The following is a 15639-nucleotide window of genomic DNA, read 5'->3' as shown; positions in this document are numbered from 1 at the left end:
AGCCGGACGGTCCGCGCGTTGTAGCTGGACGGTCTGCGACTTAGTCGGACTTATCCATGATTTATAGTTCCTGGTCAAAGTCAAAGTGGTGTCGCGGACGGTCCGCCGCAAGGGCCCGGACGGTCCGCGCGTAGTTTGTTTTCCAAAAAGCTTCTCCTGTCCGGAATAATCTACGGTATTCCGGACAGTCGATTTAGTATAGTTGCAGTTTAACCTTTGGCACCTGTAGAACATATAATCTAGAGCAAACTAGTTAGTTCAATTATTTGTGTTGGGCAATTCAACCACCAAAATCATTTAGGAAAAAGTTTGAGCCTATTTCCCTTTCAAGTATCCTAATCACGTATATAAACTCTCTAAGGCGCTTTATGGGCTCAAGCAAGCCCCAAGAGCATGGTATGAATGCCTAAGAGATTTTCTTATCACTAATGACTTCAAAGTTGGAAAGGCCGATCCTACACTCTTTACCAAAACACTTGAGAATGATTTGTTTGTATGCCAAATCTCTACTACTCTTAAGAAGACAACGTAGGCGTCCACAGCCACGGTTCTGCCCTGTCCCTATCTCCGACATCCTCCCCTTGCCCCGCTCTTGGTCGCGCAATCCCAGGAACCCTCCATCGCCGCCCACCATCATCGCCCGCTCCCGAGCTCATGCCCATGCTCTCTGTCGCGGGATCCCAGGAACTATCCATCGCCGCCCCGCCATCATCGGCCCGCGCCCGTGCGCATGCCCCTGCCCCTGACATCCTCCCCCGCGCCCTTCCATCGGCGACCGCTCCCAACATCCTCGCTGTGCATCGTGCCCTCGCCCCCATCAACCACTCCATGCGTCGATGCCTGCCCCTGCCCCCACCCCCGTCCCTGCGATGCCCGCGGCCACAACACCCCCGCGCCTCGACGCGCTCTGCGCGCCATGCCTGCTGAGGCAGCGCCGCCGCGGTGCACCCCCTTTGTTTGTGCCCACCCGGACATCAGCCACCCCCACCGCGCTCTGCTCCCCGTCCTTCGTCACCTCGCCTGTCACCTCCACACAACGAGACGCAAGAGGAGAAGCGAGCATGCAGTGGTCCTCCTTGCTGGTTCTAGCTCCAACGACGGAGGTGCAGCCATGGTCTTTTTGCCCTTGATGAGCCTAGACCTACGCGACATGGCGAGAAGAAGCTAATGTGATCCAGGATACGATTTGGAGATATGCTTTTGGGGTCATCCATGTGTGGGTCAGTAATTCAGTTGCCGCCCAATTAAATTTGATCGAATATGTGCAATCTTATTGTTATGGATGTGTGAATATATCATTTACATCATTGGCAGAACAACAGTTATTGCTTTGCTACAACCCGCACCTGAGACATATACGGATTGTTTGATTATAATTCTCCTATCAGGTTGAGTCAGTTAGCTTCAAATGCCCTTAGTGGAAAGGTGTAGCCGACTTAAGTGAGTTTTGAACTTCCATTGCAGTTCTGTATCATGCGTTTTCTAGCAGGGTATTTTATTAAAAATAAAAGTACACATTTTAGAAGTATGTAATGTCATGACCATATTGTTTAGTAGTGGTGATCTATAATAATGCACAAGATTGATGAGAAATCGTTGAAATGTGATAGGTTAATCAAAGAAAGATTAGACACAATATTGGAAACATGGTGATGACACCTACAGATACGTCCCTGTGAAGGAGTTTGCAGTGCTTCAATAAAAAATGGCTTGAATTTCTGCAACTCTCATATGTCGTTCGAGAAAAAATGATGCCACACAACTCTTCTATGTCGTTTGAGAAAAAATATTTCTACAAATTTCATGTGTATCAATTGCATTAACATTGTTACTTGTTGTTACTCCACTAAAATCATCAAGTAATGAAGCTCAGACTCATTTGTCGTTTGTGCACACTCACGAAGAGGAGCATTGGGCACTGCTCATAGAGAAGCAACTACTCTAGAAAAAATTTGAGCATGAAGAAGTTCAGAGTTGTTCTATTAATGTTGTTCTTATGGGTTCATCAGAAGGTCATAAGAAATCAGTCTATCTGTGGAGAAGCGTATCTGGATAATTATGCAGATGAAATTAAGAGGTCTTCCCTTAATCCTCTCAATTTATACATAGCCAAGGGTTGAATGAGATTCTATGTCCTGCTCCGTGTTCCTTGATCTTCTAAATTTTACCTTTCTCACCGCGTGGCTACATAGAAATCATCCCCTCACGTACTCACTGTGATGGTTGCAACTGCACCAACTGTTTTAATACCCTGAGAATGAAGTTGTCAGGCGTTAAGTTATTGAACCTACATTGGACGTGATCTAGATGCTTTCAGGCTTAAGATTGGGAGCATCCCACATACAACTAGGAATAATGTATGTTATGTGATCCAAACATTGTTCGTGTGGTTACTTTATAAATGAACATTTATTGCGGGTCATTATTTGGTCCGTGATACCAGATATCAAACATTCTTTGTTTGGGCATGGCATTGACATGCTGCTTATGGTTGTTCTTTTCCAGTATATCCTAAGATTATATCTCATATTTTCCTTGAATGATAAAATAGTCCAAACTACTAGAGTGTTTGCAAAGACTGCTTGGCAAGGGGCTGCCCACAACCTGCTATTAAAGTTTCAAATTTTGGGAGTTCGCCATATTACTTTTAGACTGTGCTGTCCTTTTTTGTCTTGCTATCCTACAGTGGAATTTCAAATCATGCAGTTATCTTCTTTCAGGTTTTAGGAGTGCTGCTTGTACAACTGTTTTGACTTTTGAGATGAGAAGGTCTTTGATACATTTTAAAATAAAAATGATCAAATATTTATGGTATTTGTGGGGGGTGACATTAACTGTTCTTACCCTTGTGTATCCTGATCTTAATTATAGCAAAGGAAACTTGAGTTGCAGTATAGATAATTGCACGAGCAAATCAACTTGGGGAAGATCCTTTTAGCTTAAGCAAAAGGTTCTTTGATGACTTCTTGTCAGACATGGCCAAACTTCAATGTTTACAACCATCTGTGGAGCCCCGTGTTTCAGATCATGTCGATGAGATTATAGATATGATTAAACAGGTACATATACTTGATTCTGTATGCAGTACTTAGTGACTTGCTTATGCAGTTTCTTTTTGCTGTCCACTTGTGAAAATTATTTACTAATTTCTATACCAGGCTTGATTGGATGTTTAATCTCAGATTGGTTGCAAGGTCCTTTTCTTTCACATAATTTAGTTTAGATTGAATTATTATGATATTAATATGAAAATAGTTAAATGCCATTGTTTAACAAATATTTTGTCAACCAAACTAAGAGGAAGCAATTTAGTCACATTTGACCTTTCAGAGCTAATAAAGGTCAACATCTTTTTTATGTGTAGCTCATTAATTAAGTTGCATGTAGAGATGACAATGGTACTACTAGAAAATGTCTTAGTTATTGTTATTATCCACCACAATTTTACATACATAGAGACAATGATTTAGTGGAGTTTATGCACTACCTTCTGTATGCGCATGTGACTTAAAAGCCTAAATAAATATTCCTGGCTCCTGCCATTCCAAATTGCAAGCCACTTTTACCTTTTATATGTACACAATTTTGGAAATGGTGTATACCTAACCTAGGTGCTTATCAAAATCTAGCATGCCTTCTGTTCTACTTCTATGAGTAGAAATAACCCACCCTAAATAGGGATATGTATGAGATGAATCTTGTATTTATGTTGCTGCCTACTCATGGATGTGCATTCCTCCCTTTTCAGAGCTATGTAGAACAGCTTGCATGACCCAATCCATGTAAAGATCATGAACTGCATCGAGCTCAGGGCAATGTAAGATTCCATGTTCATCTATCTCTTGTTTTCTTCTTACTATCAGTATGCCATGTAGTGTTAAAAAAATTCAGTATGTGCGTAGATCTGCCCGTGCTTCTTATATGCATTTGGTTACTCCATTTTATCAATGTAAGATTCCATTTTCATCTGTCCACTATTTTTCTTCTTACTATCAGTACGGTAGGTAATGTTAAACAAAAATTTTAGTATGTGTTAGATATGTCCGTGCTTCTTATATATTTTGTTCTACATGCACTGTGATTATTTAAACAAGTTCATTTGTGGGGGGGGTCAAGACAGCAAGCGTGAGGAGAAAATTGATGAGAATTTAGGCAGTAATCCTATCGAGGTCCAAACCCACAGTCTGGTTAGTGTTTTTTTTGCTATGCAACATTGGGAAAACTGAAACCTTTATGCTATTTTGAATACATGACGATTATTTAAATTACATCATTTGGGAAAAATGGGTTTTAGGAGAGCAAACATGAAGAGAAAAATGATGAGAATTCAAGCAGCAATCCTGTCGAGGTTCACGAGCACGATCTTGTCAGTGTTTTTTTTGCTATGCAACATGGGGAAACTGAAACCTCTTATGCTATTTATGCAATTGTTATCATAGCCTTATGTTGATTATTTCTTCTGGATTTGTGTTTTAGGAAAAAGAACATGCTAAAGAAGTTGACCAGAAGTCAAGCAGCAACCATGTCGAGATCAGTGAGTAAAAAATTCGGTATGTGTTAGATCTGTTCATGCTTCTTATATATTTTATTCTACGTGCACTGCGATTATTTACACATGTTCAGTTGTATTCTCAAAGGAAAACATTCAGGTTTCATAGTTTATCCTTTTGATATTGCTCAGAATTTGGAATATTTGTCTTACCTCTGTTTCCCACCTGATCAGTTCTGCGCCGCGATGTCGAGGAACATGGCGGCTTCGTTGCTGATCGAGGAGCCGCCGCCGACGAGGTCGGAGAGGGAGCGGATGGTGATGAAGGGGACGTCATGTTGGTGAGCGAACAACGTCGCTCTCCATCTCCACGGGGTGCCTTCAGGCTGCACGTTGCAAGATACCCCCAATGTCTGCAAGGTACAACATAGCAATTACTCTATCTCCTGTACTTGGAAGATTTCAGGTAGGTTTTATGTTTAGATGTCTAGCAAATCCTTGCAGTGAATTTCCTGTCATGGCCCATGTATACCAGTATGCATGACTTTGGTATTTTTCAGAAATGCCCATATTAATTCCTGATAATTGTATTGTACTTGTGATAATAATAAGAATCATCATAATCCTCCGCACGATGGTAATATCGAACATAATACTTTGTGTTGTTTAGTCAGAATACTACCTATTAACTGATGTTCTAGATCTGACACTTCTACCTTGCTTTTTTGTTTAGTTACCCGCTCCATCTAGGGGATCATATACTTCTATGGATTGAGCCCTCTAGGTATCTTCTTGTCTGTTGTTTAATCGATGTGACTCGTCAAAATTTTGGCACTTTTTTCTTGTTCACCACAATGAAGAAAAGTAATTTCATCCTTGGTTTTGCATCTGAGCTTTAATAATCTTTAATGTGTAATCTTAGGGGCTCTAAAGATCTCTTTTCCCTGTGCCTTGTGAGACAAAGTCCATCGACTCGACAGAGAAAGCAACAATTTGGTTTTGATGGGCAGAACAAAAGAAAGCTTTACTCGACTGCGGATGGTGTCTACTAATCCTGCTCACTTTGCAACTAGAGTGTGTAAGATTTTACCTTCGGCTGATTGTTTTGTGTAAGCAAAGTTTGTACTAAAACTAAAGAAGTTGTGTGAGTCAACTCTATTTACACTGCTCGCCCACTATTTATGTTGCAGAAGGTTTTCACATCACAATTTGTAAATGGTTTAAATAGTATACATTCATTTTTAATGGCAGCAGTCGTGCAACCTGAATTTATGTCATGTTCCACAATTTGTAAATGCTGGAATTTTCATTTGTTCAATATCCGGCACGTGCAAAACTGGAAAAGAACATTATTCTTTAGTTCTACTTGTGGTTAAGGTCTCACTCTCCACCTACTTTTGTTCTTTACCACAATCAAATTGGAAGACCCCAATTTGGACCGGACATGAAGTATGAAAAAAGTGTGCCTGGATTTTTTCCTATCGTTGGACTGAATCACATGCTGCATTTCGAATAACCTATTTTCGGTAATAACAATTCTCTATTTGCTTGGTAGCAAGATTCATAGCATTGTATTCCTTAGATGTTTGATAACCTGAAATGAATGTTTGCCTATATTTCCTGTATGAGAGAAAAAATCTTCAAAAGAACTGTTACCGGGTTCAGTGCTTCTGATTTCTGAATGAAGGTTAAACTGTCTGTCTTAAACTAAAACTTTGGTAAGCTTGGTTCATTGGACTCTAGCAGGTGCAATACAGAACTCCAGATTGGTGTCATTGCCATGGAGCCACCCCAGACTAATATACTCTTATATGGGTACCACTTGCTAGCTACCTTTGGACCACTAAGCTTGTATGCACACAAACAGTTGATACTTTATTATGAGTTCTTAATCCTTTGCATTTGCCTTAGTATTCAAATGATTGCAACAGAAATGTATTGAATTATCTTTTTGGTACTTTATTGTAAAGATTTGGACGTGTTTGAATAATTATTCCATTTAAATAAGATTTAACTATGTGATATATAGCCGTAGCGACGAGCTACCCAACTAAGATCGACTGCAACCGAGTACAAGCCACCCATCTATGTTCGCTTGGGGACAATCGATATTCACATTTGTATTCACAATCTCAATGTATCTTAATAAAATGTATTGATCTCAATGTATGTTAATAAAATGTGTTGATTCCGTAGCAACGCACGGGTATATACCTAGTTTATGTTGATGATATTATATTTGGGTCTACTAACGAATCTACATGTGAAGAGTTTAGTAGGATCATGACACAGAAATTCGAGATGTCTATGATGGGGGAGTTGAAGTACTTCTTAGGATTTCAAGTGAAGCAACTCCAAGAGGGCACCTTCATTAGCCAAACGAAGTATATTCAAGACATTCTAAACAAGTTTGGAATGAAGGACGCCAAGCCCATCAAGACACCCATGGGAACCAATGGGCATCTCGACCTCGACACGGGAGGTAAATCCGTAGATCAAAAGGTATACCGATCGATGATAGGTTATTTACTCTATTTATGTGCTTCACGACCGGATATAATGCTTTCCGTATGCATGTGTGCAAGATTCCAAGCCGACCCTAAGGAAGCTCACCTTACGACCGTAAAACGAACCTTGAGATATTTAGTTTATACTCCTAAGTTTGGGCTTTGGTACCCTCGGGGATCCACATTTGATTTAATTGGTTATTCGGATGCCGATTGGACGGGGTGTAAAATTAATAGGAAGAGCACATCGGGGACTTGCCAGTTCTTGGGAAGGTCTCTGGTGTCTTGGGCTTCAAAGAAGCAAAATTCCGTAGCTCTTTCTACCGCCGAAGCCGAGTATATTGCCGCAGGCCATTGTTGCACGCAATTACTTTGGATGAGGCAAACCCTTAGGGACTATGGTTACAAATTAACCAAAGTTCCTCTTCTATGTGATAATGAGAGTGCAATCCGCATGGCGGATAATCCCGTTGAGCATAACCGCACTAAACACATAGCCATTCGGTATCATTTTCTAAGGGATCACCAACAAAAGGGGGATATCGAGATTGCATATATTAACACCAAAGAATAATTAGCCGATATCTTTACCAAGCCACTAGATGAACAAATATTTAACAAACTTAGGCATGAGCTAAATATTCTTGATTCTCGGAATTTCTTTTGATGTCTTGCATACATAGCTCATTAAAATACCTTTGATCATGTCTCTTTTATATGCTATGAATAACGTGTTTTCAAGCGTATTTCAAACCAAGTCATAGATTGAAAGGGAATTGGAGTCTTCGGTGAAGACAAAGGCTTCCACTCCACTCCGTTGAATTTACTCATCCTTCGCCGTCACTCCGCGCCGCTCTCCAACTTTGGTATAATCTTCACTCATATTTTGTTCGCCAAAGGGGAGAAAGTAGTTAAAAAGGGCTTATATTTCACTCAAAGTATCCGTTTTTGGCGATTCATGCCAAAGGGGGAGAAAGTATTAGCCCAAAGCAAAAGGACCGCACCACCAACGAATTTTAAAAATGATGTTTTCAAATTGATATCTTCTTGTGTTCGAAAGGGGGAGAAAGTACTAGTATCTTCAAAAATTGCAAAACCCTCTTGAACACTAAGAGGAGGATTTTTATTGAGGGGGAGTTTTGTTTAGTCAAAGGGAAAGAATTTGAAACAGGGGGAGAAAATTTCGAATCTTGAAAATGCTTCTCAAAATCTTATTCATTTACCTTTGACTATTTGCAAAAGGACTTTGAAAAGAATTTACAAAAGAATTTGCAAAAACAAAACATGTGGTGCAAGCGTGGTCCAAAATGTTGAAAATGAAAAAGAAATCAATCCATGCATATCTTATGATAATAGTTATTGGTTCAATTCTAAGTAACCTTTGCACTTACATTATGCAAACTAGTTTAATTATGCATTTCTATATTTTCTTTGGTTTGTGTTGGCATCAATCACCAAAAAGGGGGAGATTGAAAGGGAAATAGGCTTACACCTTTTCCTAAATTGATTTTGGTGGTTGAATTGCCCAACACAAATAATTGGACTAACTAGTTTGCTCTAGTCCATAAGCGTACAGGTGCCAAAGGTTCACAACAAGCCAATAAAAAGACCAAAGATGGGTTCAAATAAAGAGAGCTAAAGACATCTCAAAGGCACCCTGGTCTGGCGCACCGGACTGTCCGGTGTGCCACCGGACAGTGTCCGGTGCACCAGGGAACTCGAAGCTGAACTTGCCACCTTCGGAAAAATGGGAGGCCGCTCCGCTATAATTCATCGGACTGTCCGGTGTCACACCGGACTGTCCGGTGTGCTAGCGGAGCAACGGCTACTTCGCGCCAACGATCGACTGCAAACGCATTCAATGCGCTACAGTGCGCGCTAGAGTCAGGGCAGCGACAGACGGCGCACCGGACAGCCCAGAGGCCCCACCAGTCAGAGTTCCAACGGTCAGAACCCAACGACCGGCTGATGTGGCTGGCACACCGGACAGTGTCCGGTGGCGCACCGGACTGTCCGGTGCGCCATGCGACAGATAGCCTCCCAACGGCCACTTTTGGTGGTTGGGGCTATAAATACCCCAACCACCCTACCATTCATTGCATCCAAGTTTTCCACCTTCCAACACATTACAAGAGCTATAACATTCAATTCTAGACACAACCAAAGAGATCAAATCCTCTCCCAAGTCCGGAATCACTCCAAATCAAATAGTGACTAGAGAGAGCGACATTTGTGTTCACTTGAGCTCTTGCGCTTGGATTGCTTCTTCTTTCTCATTCTTTCTTGTGATCAAACTCAATTGTAATCGAGACAACAAACACCAATTGTGTGGTGGTCCTTGTGGGAACTTTGTGTTCTGTTTGATTGAGAAGAGAAGCTCACTCGGTCTAAGTGACCGTTTGAGAGAGGGAAAGGGTTGAAAGAGACCCGGTCTTTGTGACCACCTCAATGGGGAGTAGGTTTGCAAGAACCGAACCTCAGTAAAACAAATCATCGTGTCTCACTCTTTATTTGCTCACGATTTATTTTTCGCCCTCTCTCTCGGACTCGTTTATATTTCTAACGCTAACCCGACTTGTAGTTGTGCTTAAATTCATAAATTTCAGATTCGCCCTATTCACCCCCCCTCTAGGCGACTTTCAAGAGTGATACAAGACGTCGACCAGATAAAACTATATTTCAGAAACATATAGTTTGCAGCAACCAAGGTAATAGAAAAAATGAGCCATCACAATCAACTACAAGGACAGGTTGCAAAGCTCGCGTCCAGTTTAGCATTAGCAGGGAAGGGGTTTGGACAGTGCAAAAGGTTGAACTTGAACATAATCATACCCTCGCTAGTCCGAACAAGGCACACAAGTTAAGGTCCCAACGACATGTTATTGAAGCGGATAGACAACTCATTAGCCAAATACGGGAAGCTGGAATGAGACCAACGCAAGTGTATGAATTTATGAAGCAATTTTATGGAGGTGCTGATAAAGTTCCATTCTCGAGGATTGTCACACCCGGATTTCGGGGCACCAAGACCCGGGCGCAAACATAATCACCAGGTGTGCTGAGACCAAGTCTCACACATATGATGAATCATGGCATAGGATCGAATGTCACATCTTTACTACATAACAAGAGTTCTATACAAAATAAATAATTACATTATAAGGAGACAACGGTCCAGCAACCCAAAGTTGACTGGGAGACGACGGCCTAGACCACTCACGAACTCATCACAGCATCCTCCACGCGCCTCATCCTGTGGTACCTGCTCTTGACCTGTGGGGGGTGTGAGACAGCAAGAGTGAGCTCACATACGTTCATCGCTCAACAAGTTGTGGGGAATAATGTGAATGAACTCGCCAAAGGTGGGAGCTCACGTGAAGTGTAAGGCTTACCAAAGAGGATGGTTAGAGCTGAGCATTGCTTTTAAAGTTGGTCAAAATTTTATTAACAATTACTAAGTATAAGTAAATACCAACCCAATTAAGTAGTAGAACAAAAGTAACAACCTCACCTGCGATGCAATGCATATGACAAATTGAGTTTAGGTTCCATATATTAATCATGTGAGGGTCCGAGCTGCTCATGACTGTGAGCACGGCTAGTATACCAGTTTTACACTCTGCAGAGGTTGCACATCTTTACCCACAAGTCATGTTGCCTGGGACTTGAGATTCCAGGTACCAGGATGATCTTCAGATGACTCGTGACCTCACACTAGTCATAGCAATACAAACAAACAGTGTATAGGCAAAATTAACATTACACCAAACATAAGAATAAACTGCGTAATAATAATCTACGTGCCAAAACGAGATCGTAGAAACAAGAACCACTAAATTCAGAGCTACGGTTATTAAATTATGAATTTTCGAAATTATTTAGCACCTAGAATAGATTAATTCAATTGAAAATTTTTAATTCAAGTCTCATGGTTAAAATAAAGTACTAAGTGATAAACAATATTAATACAAAATTATTGCAACTGGAATGACTTAATCTGGAGCTAAAATGAATTTAATATGAATTATATAAGTTTATGGATTTATTTTTGTATTAAAAATCAATTTCCAGAATTAATTCTCTAATTTTACTACTCTCTGGACTGGAGACACGATTTCTAGAGAGCCTAGGGTCGTTTTCATCAATTTTAGGGCCTAACTGAAAGTACTTTGTACAGGGAGTGGATGGCGGAGCAGTATTTTCTTTTCTCAGGGTCTCCTATGCAAAAGTCGCTCGGCGAAGGGGTATAGAGAGATTTGGGCCGTTCGATCAAAACCGAGGGCCCAGATTAGATCCGGCTTACACTGAATCCGTATGCGATATATACCGCTAGATCTAAATCCAACGGATCACAACCGATCTGAACCCCAGACGTTAGATACCCGATCAACAGTCCACAAGCATCTTCTTCACCCCGCGCATGTAAACACCTTGACCCAATCCCAGCCGTTGGTGGCAGGATCGATGGACAAGGGATGCCTCCTACCTAACGACGCCCAAACACGGATGAACGCCCCAACGAATATGGCGGCGACTCGCCGGAGCCATCCCCCGATGGCGCACCAGAGCACTTTTTTTATCCAAGAGGCGCAATACGACGAGAGGAGAAGGGCGAACATCATGGGGGCAACTTACTGGAGATAGTAGCCTACGGAGCGTTGGCCGCGGTGACAGGCAGAAGTGCACCGGCGCGATGACGACGACGAGCAATTCAGTCGGCTCCGACCGCCGAACCTTCCCAGCGAGAACCCAGGTACTGTCCTCGGGGCGCGGCGGGGCTTCTAAGCTCGATCCCCACGACAAATTGACGGATTGACTCGGCGGCGAGTCGAGTTCCAGCTGCACTATGACGCAACGAGCATGCTCAGCGCTCCATGGCGGCCACCGCACACGGACCGTACGAGTCCGGGGAACGCCGCAGGTGCACGACGACGGCGACCAATACCCTGGTTCTCAATCTACGACGGAACTCCCCTGGGCGGTACTGCAGCGGCTAGAGCACGAGCTCCTCTTTCTCTCTCACGGGTGACAGCGTGTTTCTCTCTTTGTTTTGATCTAGAGCTTGGTCAGGGGCTGGGCTCGGCTTCTCGTTCGTGGACACCTGGTTTCGCAATGGTCGACCAGGGCAGTAGAGGCAAGGAGCTCCGCCTAAATAGCCTTGAGGGAGCACCGGGATCCCCAGCCAATTTCTCCGCGCCGCTGCAACGACCCAGCAAAAATCTCGGGAGGAAGACGGTCCTCCCAACCTGACCCCACGCGCAAGTGACCAAGGGAAAGGCCTACGCGCAGGGTCCACACTTCAGAGGGACGGCGCGTGGAGGGAGGGGGAAGGGAAATTGGCTTCCTGGGCCGCGCTGGGTGAGTTTCAGCCCACACGCAGGCGAGCATTCCTTCTCTCTTTTTTTTATTTTCTAGTTCCCATTCATATTATTTACAAATTTAAATCTAGTTTCAAAATTTCAAACTTAAAGTGAATATACAAACCAAAATAGTTCAACATGAATGCAAGGTATGTATTATCTTTATTTAGGCAATTATGTTAAATATGCAATGCGCACAAAAGAAAATAAATCACATTCCTAATCGAAATTTGAAAACCTTTCTTTTTCAAAGTTCATACTTATTGTCAAAATTCAAATCCAAGATAAAGTTTAAGCATTCAAATTTAATACACGCTCCAAATCAATTATGATGCATTAGATGTATATTTATTTTAATTATTTTATTTATTTGATAGATGTTAGAACTATGAAACACACTCTTATTGTTCTCTCCCTTTTTAGACAAAATAGTATTTTAAATGTGAAATAAGAAGTAAAAGTCACTTCCAAATTAAATATTCATGTAAATAAAGGCTTATGGTGCATCATTTAATGATATGCATAATCATTTGGTTGAACTAAAACCTTTCTACTACTTCTTTTCTAATATAGTTCTTAGTTTTCAAAATTCAGTGCTCAATTGTTAACACTCAAGGATAATTTAAGATATCTGAATTCACTATTTCCTTTCTTCACATGTTTATTTTATTATTTTTTATACGCATTTTGGGCCTTACAAATCCTACCCCCCTTAAAAGAAATCTCGTCCTCGAGATTTGTAAGAAAAAGGATATAGAAGGATTGGCTTGTAATTCAAAAAAAATTTGTCTATAATTGGTTCAAAAAAATCCAGATTCTCACTTTATTTTATTTTATTATTTTTTTATAGTCAATAGTGGGTGATTAGGAGAGTATAGGTATCCAGCTACATATTATGTAGGATATAAGTTGGACAGGTTGAGGTAAGAAAGATTATGGCAATAAGAAGACTTTATCCAAAATGTTTAAGTCCTAATTCATCTCGAGATTCGTTTTGACTGTTATATCCTTCCTTGTCGATGTTGATATTTTCTTCTTTGGTCTTGGTTTCATTGATTCGAGGTTAGTGTATATCATCGGAGTTGGGTGATATGGTTAAGATAGATATGGGTGAGATAGACTACATGATGTAGGTCAAAAGTTTATTTGATGTTAGGTGGGGATAGATAGATTATACAATTTGTTATGACTCTATGGGTTGGGTTAGCTCATCTACGCATGGTTGAGTTGGTTTAATGTACTAGGTTAAGTTTAAGTGCATGAAGGGAGAATAAGGTTTATAGGAGTAGGATCCAATTTATTTCATCAGTATTTACCTTCTTGTTAAGAAACTTACATTAGATTAGCTCCTGGTTGTTATTCTAGGGTGAGATAAATATACTAATTAGGGCAAGATGAATCCATAAGAATAAAGTAGAATCTTTTGAGGTCATTTAGATCTATTAGGATGACATAAAATCTTTTCAAGATAAGATGAATCCACTAAGGTAATAGAGTATCCTTTAAGATAAGATGAATCTATTATGCTAGATATATTTTAATTAGGATAAGTTAGGATCTTTTGAGATAAGGTGGATCTATTAAGATAAGAAAGAATCTTGTAGGATAAGATGGATCTATCAAGATAAGGGAGAACCTTTTAAGATAAGAGGGTCTATATGAAATAGATACACTTCAATGGAGGATAATCTAAGTTGTTTAGTTATCTCATGAATTCTATTCATTTATATTTATGCCTATACGTATATGCAGATGTAATTGTGGACATTACTCCACGACTAATCACACTCAATCAAAGATCCAAATCATACAAATATCACAAGAACAAACACTCAAGCGTATAGATAACTCTAAAAAAAGGTTTTTTTCTAAGAGTAGGTCTCTTATTCCTAAATGTCACTTTAGGTACGGGATTTCAAAGTGTGAAATCCACAATTGTCTTTAGAAAGATAAAGGTAAGAATAATCAGAGTAAAGCGGAAACAGATGAGAAAAGATTAAGATAAGTTTAGAAAAGAATCAGAGTAGCAAAGGTAAGTAGATAATGGTTGTCCAGTTCTATCTAGGTTTCGTCCTACAGTCAACATTCCTCTGATACCACTTCTGTCACACCCGGATTTCGGGGCACCAAGACCCGGGCGCGAACATAATCACCAAGTGTGCTAGGACCAAGTCTCACACATATGATGAATCATGGCACAAGATCGAATGTCACATCTTTACTACATAACAAGAGTTCTATACAAAATAAATAATTACATTATAAGGAGACAACGGTCCAGCAACCCAAAGTTGACTGGGAGACGACGGCCTAGACCACTCACGAACTCATCACAGCATCCTCCACGCGCCTCATCCTGTGGTACCTGCTCTTGACCTGTGGGGGGTGTGAGACAGCAAGAGTGAGCTCACATACGTTCATCGCTCAACAAGTTGTGGGGAATAATGTGAATGAACTCGCCAAAGGTGGGAGCTCACGTGAAGTGTAAGGCTTACCAAAGAGGATGGTTAGAGCTGAGCATTGCTTTTAAAGTTGGTCAAAATTTTATTAGCAATTACTAAGTATAAGTAAGTACCAACCCAATTAAGTAGTAGAACAAAAGTAACAACCTCACCTGCGATGCAATGCATATGACAAATTGAGTTTAGGTTCCATAATTTAATCATGTGAGGGTCCGAGCTGCTCATGACCGTGAGCACGGCTAGTATACCAGTTTTACACTCTGCAGAGGTTGCGCATCTTTACCCACAAGTCATGTTACCCATCTGCCAAGAGATCGCGACTTCCCATACACCTCTACCGAGGAGGCGAGGCAGGGTAACACTACGAGGCCTTTACAAAGTTCCACTAGCTTCAGAAAACCCGCTACAGTTTATAGGAAGCTCCAATGCAGGGTTCTTGCCTGACCGCCATCGCAGCAAAATCAACCAAGGACCTCCCTACACTGACCACTCCCCTACTGCCCTTGCCCCTTTCGGGTAAGGTAGTCCTCCACTAGCTTTCCTAATTAATCAGCCAAGGGCGTCCATAAACCCTTGTGGTAGCACTGTTTTCCCGGGTGGTCGCTCCATGTTCCAATTAACATAATGATCTTATCATGAACAGTGATAATAAACAGATAATAAAAGTGTGATCATGAATAATGTATCTTCATACCCAAAACCACATAAAGCACTAGCAAGTACTACCCAAAAAGTTCAGTGGTAAACAAGGTATAAAGATAGACAAACTAGGGTAACCTATTGGGTCCCATCAAAATTAACCTATGCAGATCATTATGATT

This window comes from Zea mays, chromosome 9, assembly GCF_902167145.1.
Source record: "Zea mays cultivar B73 chromosome 9, Zm-B73-REFERENCE-NAM-5.0, whole genome shotgun sequence".
NCBI classification, from domain to species: domain Eukaryota; kingdom Viridiplantae; phylum Streptophyta; class Magnoliopsida; order Poales; family Poaceae; genus Zea; species Zea mays.
The sequence above is the reverse complement of the archived record's forward strand: the minus strand, read 5'-3'. Positions refer to the sequence as shown.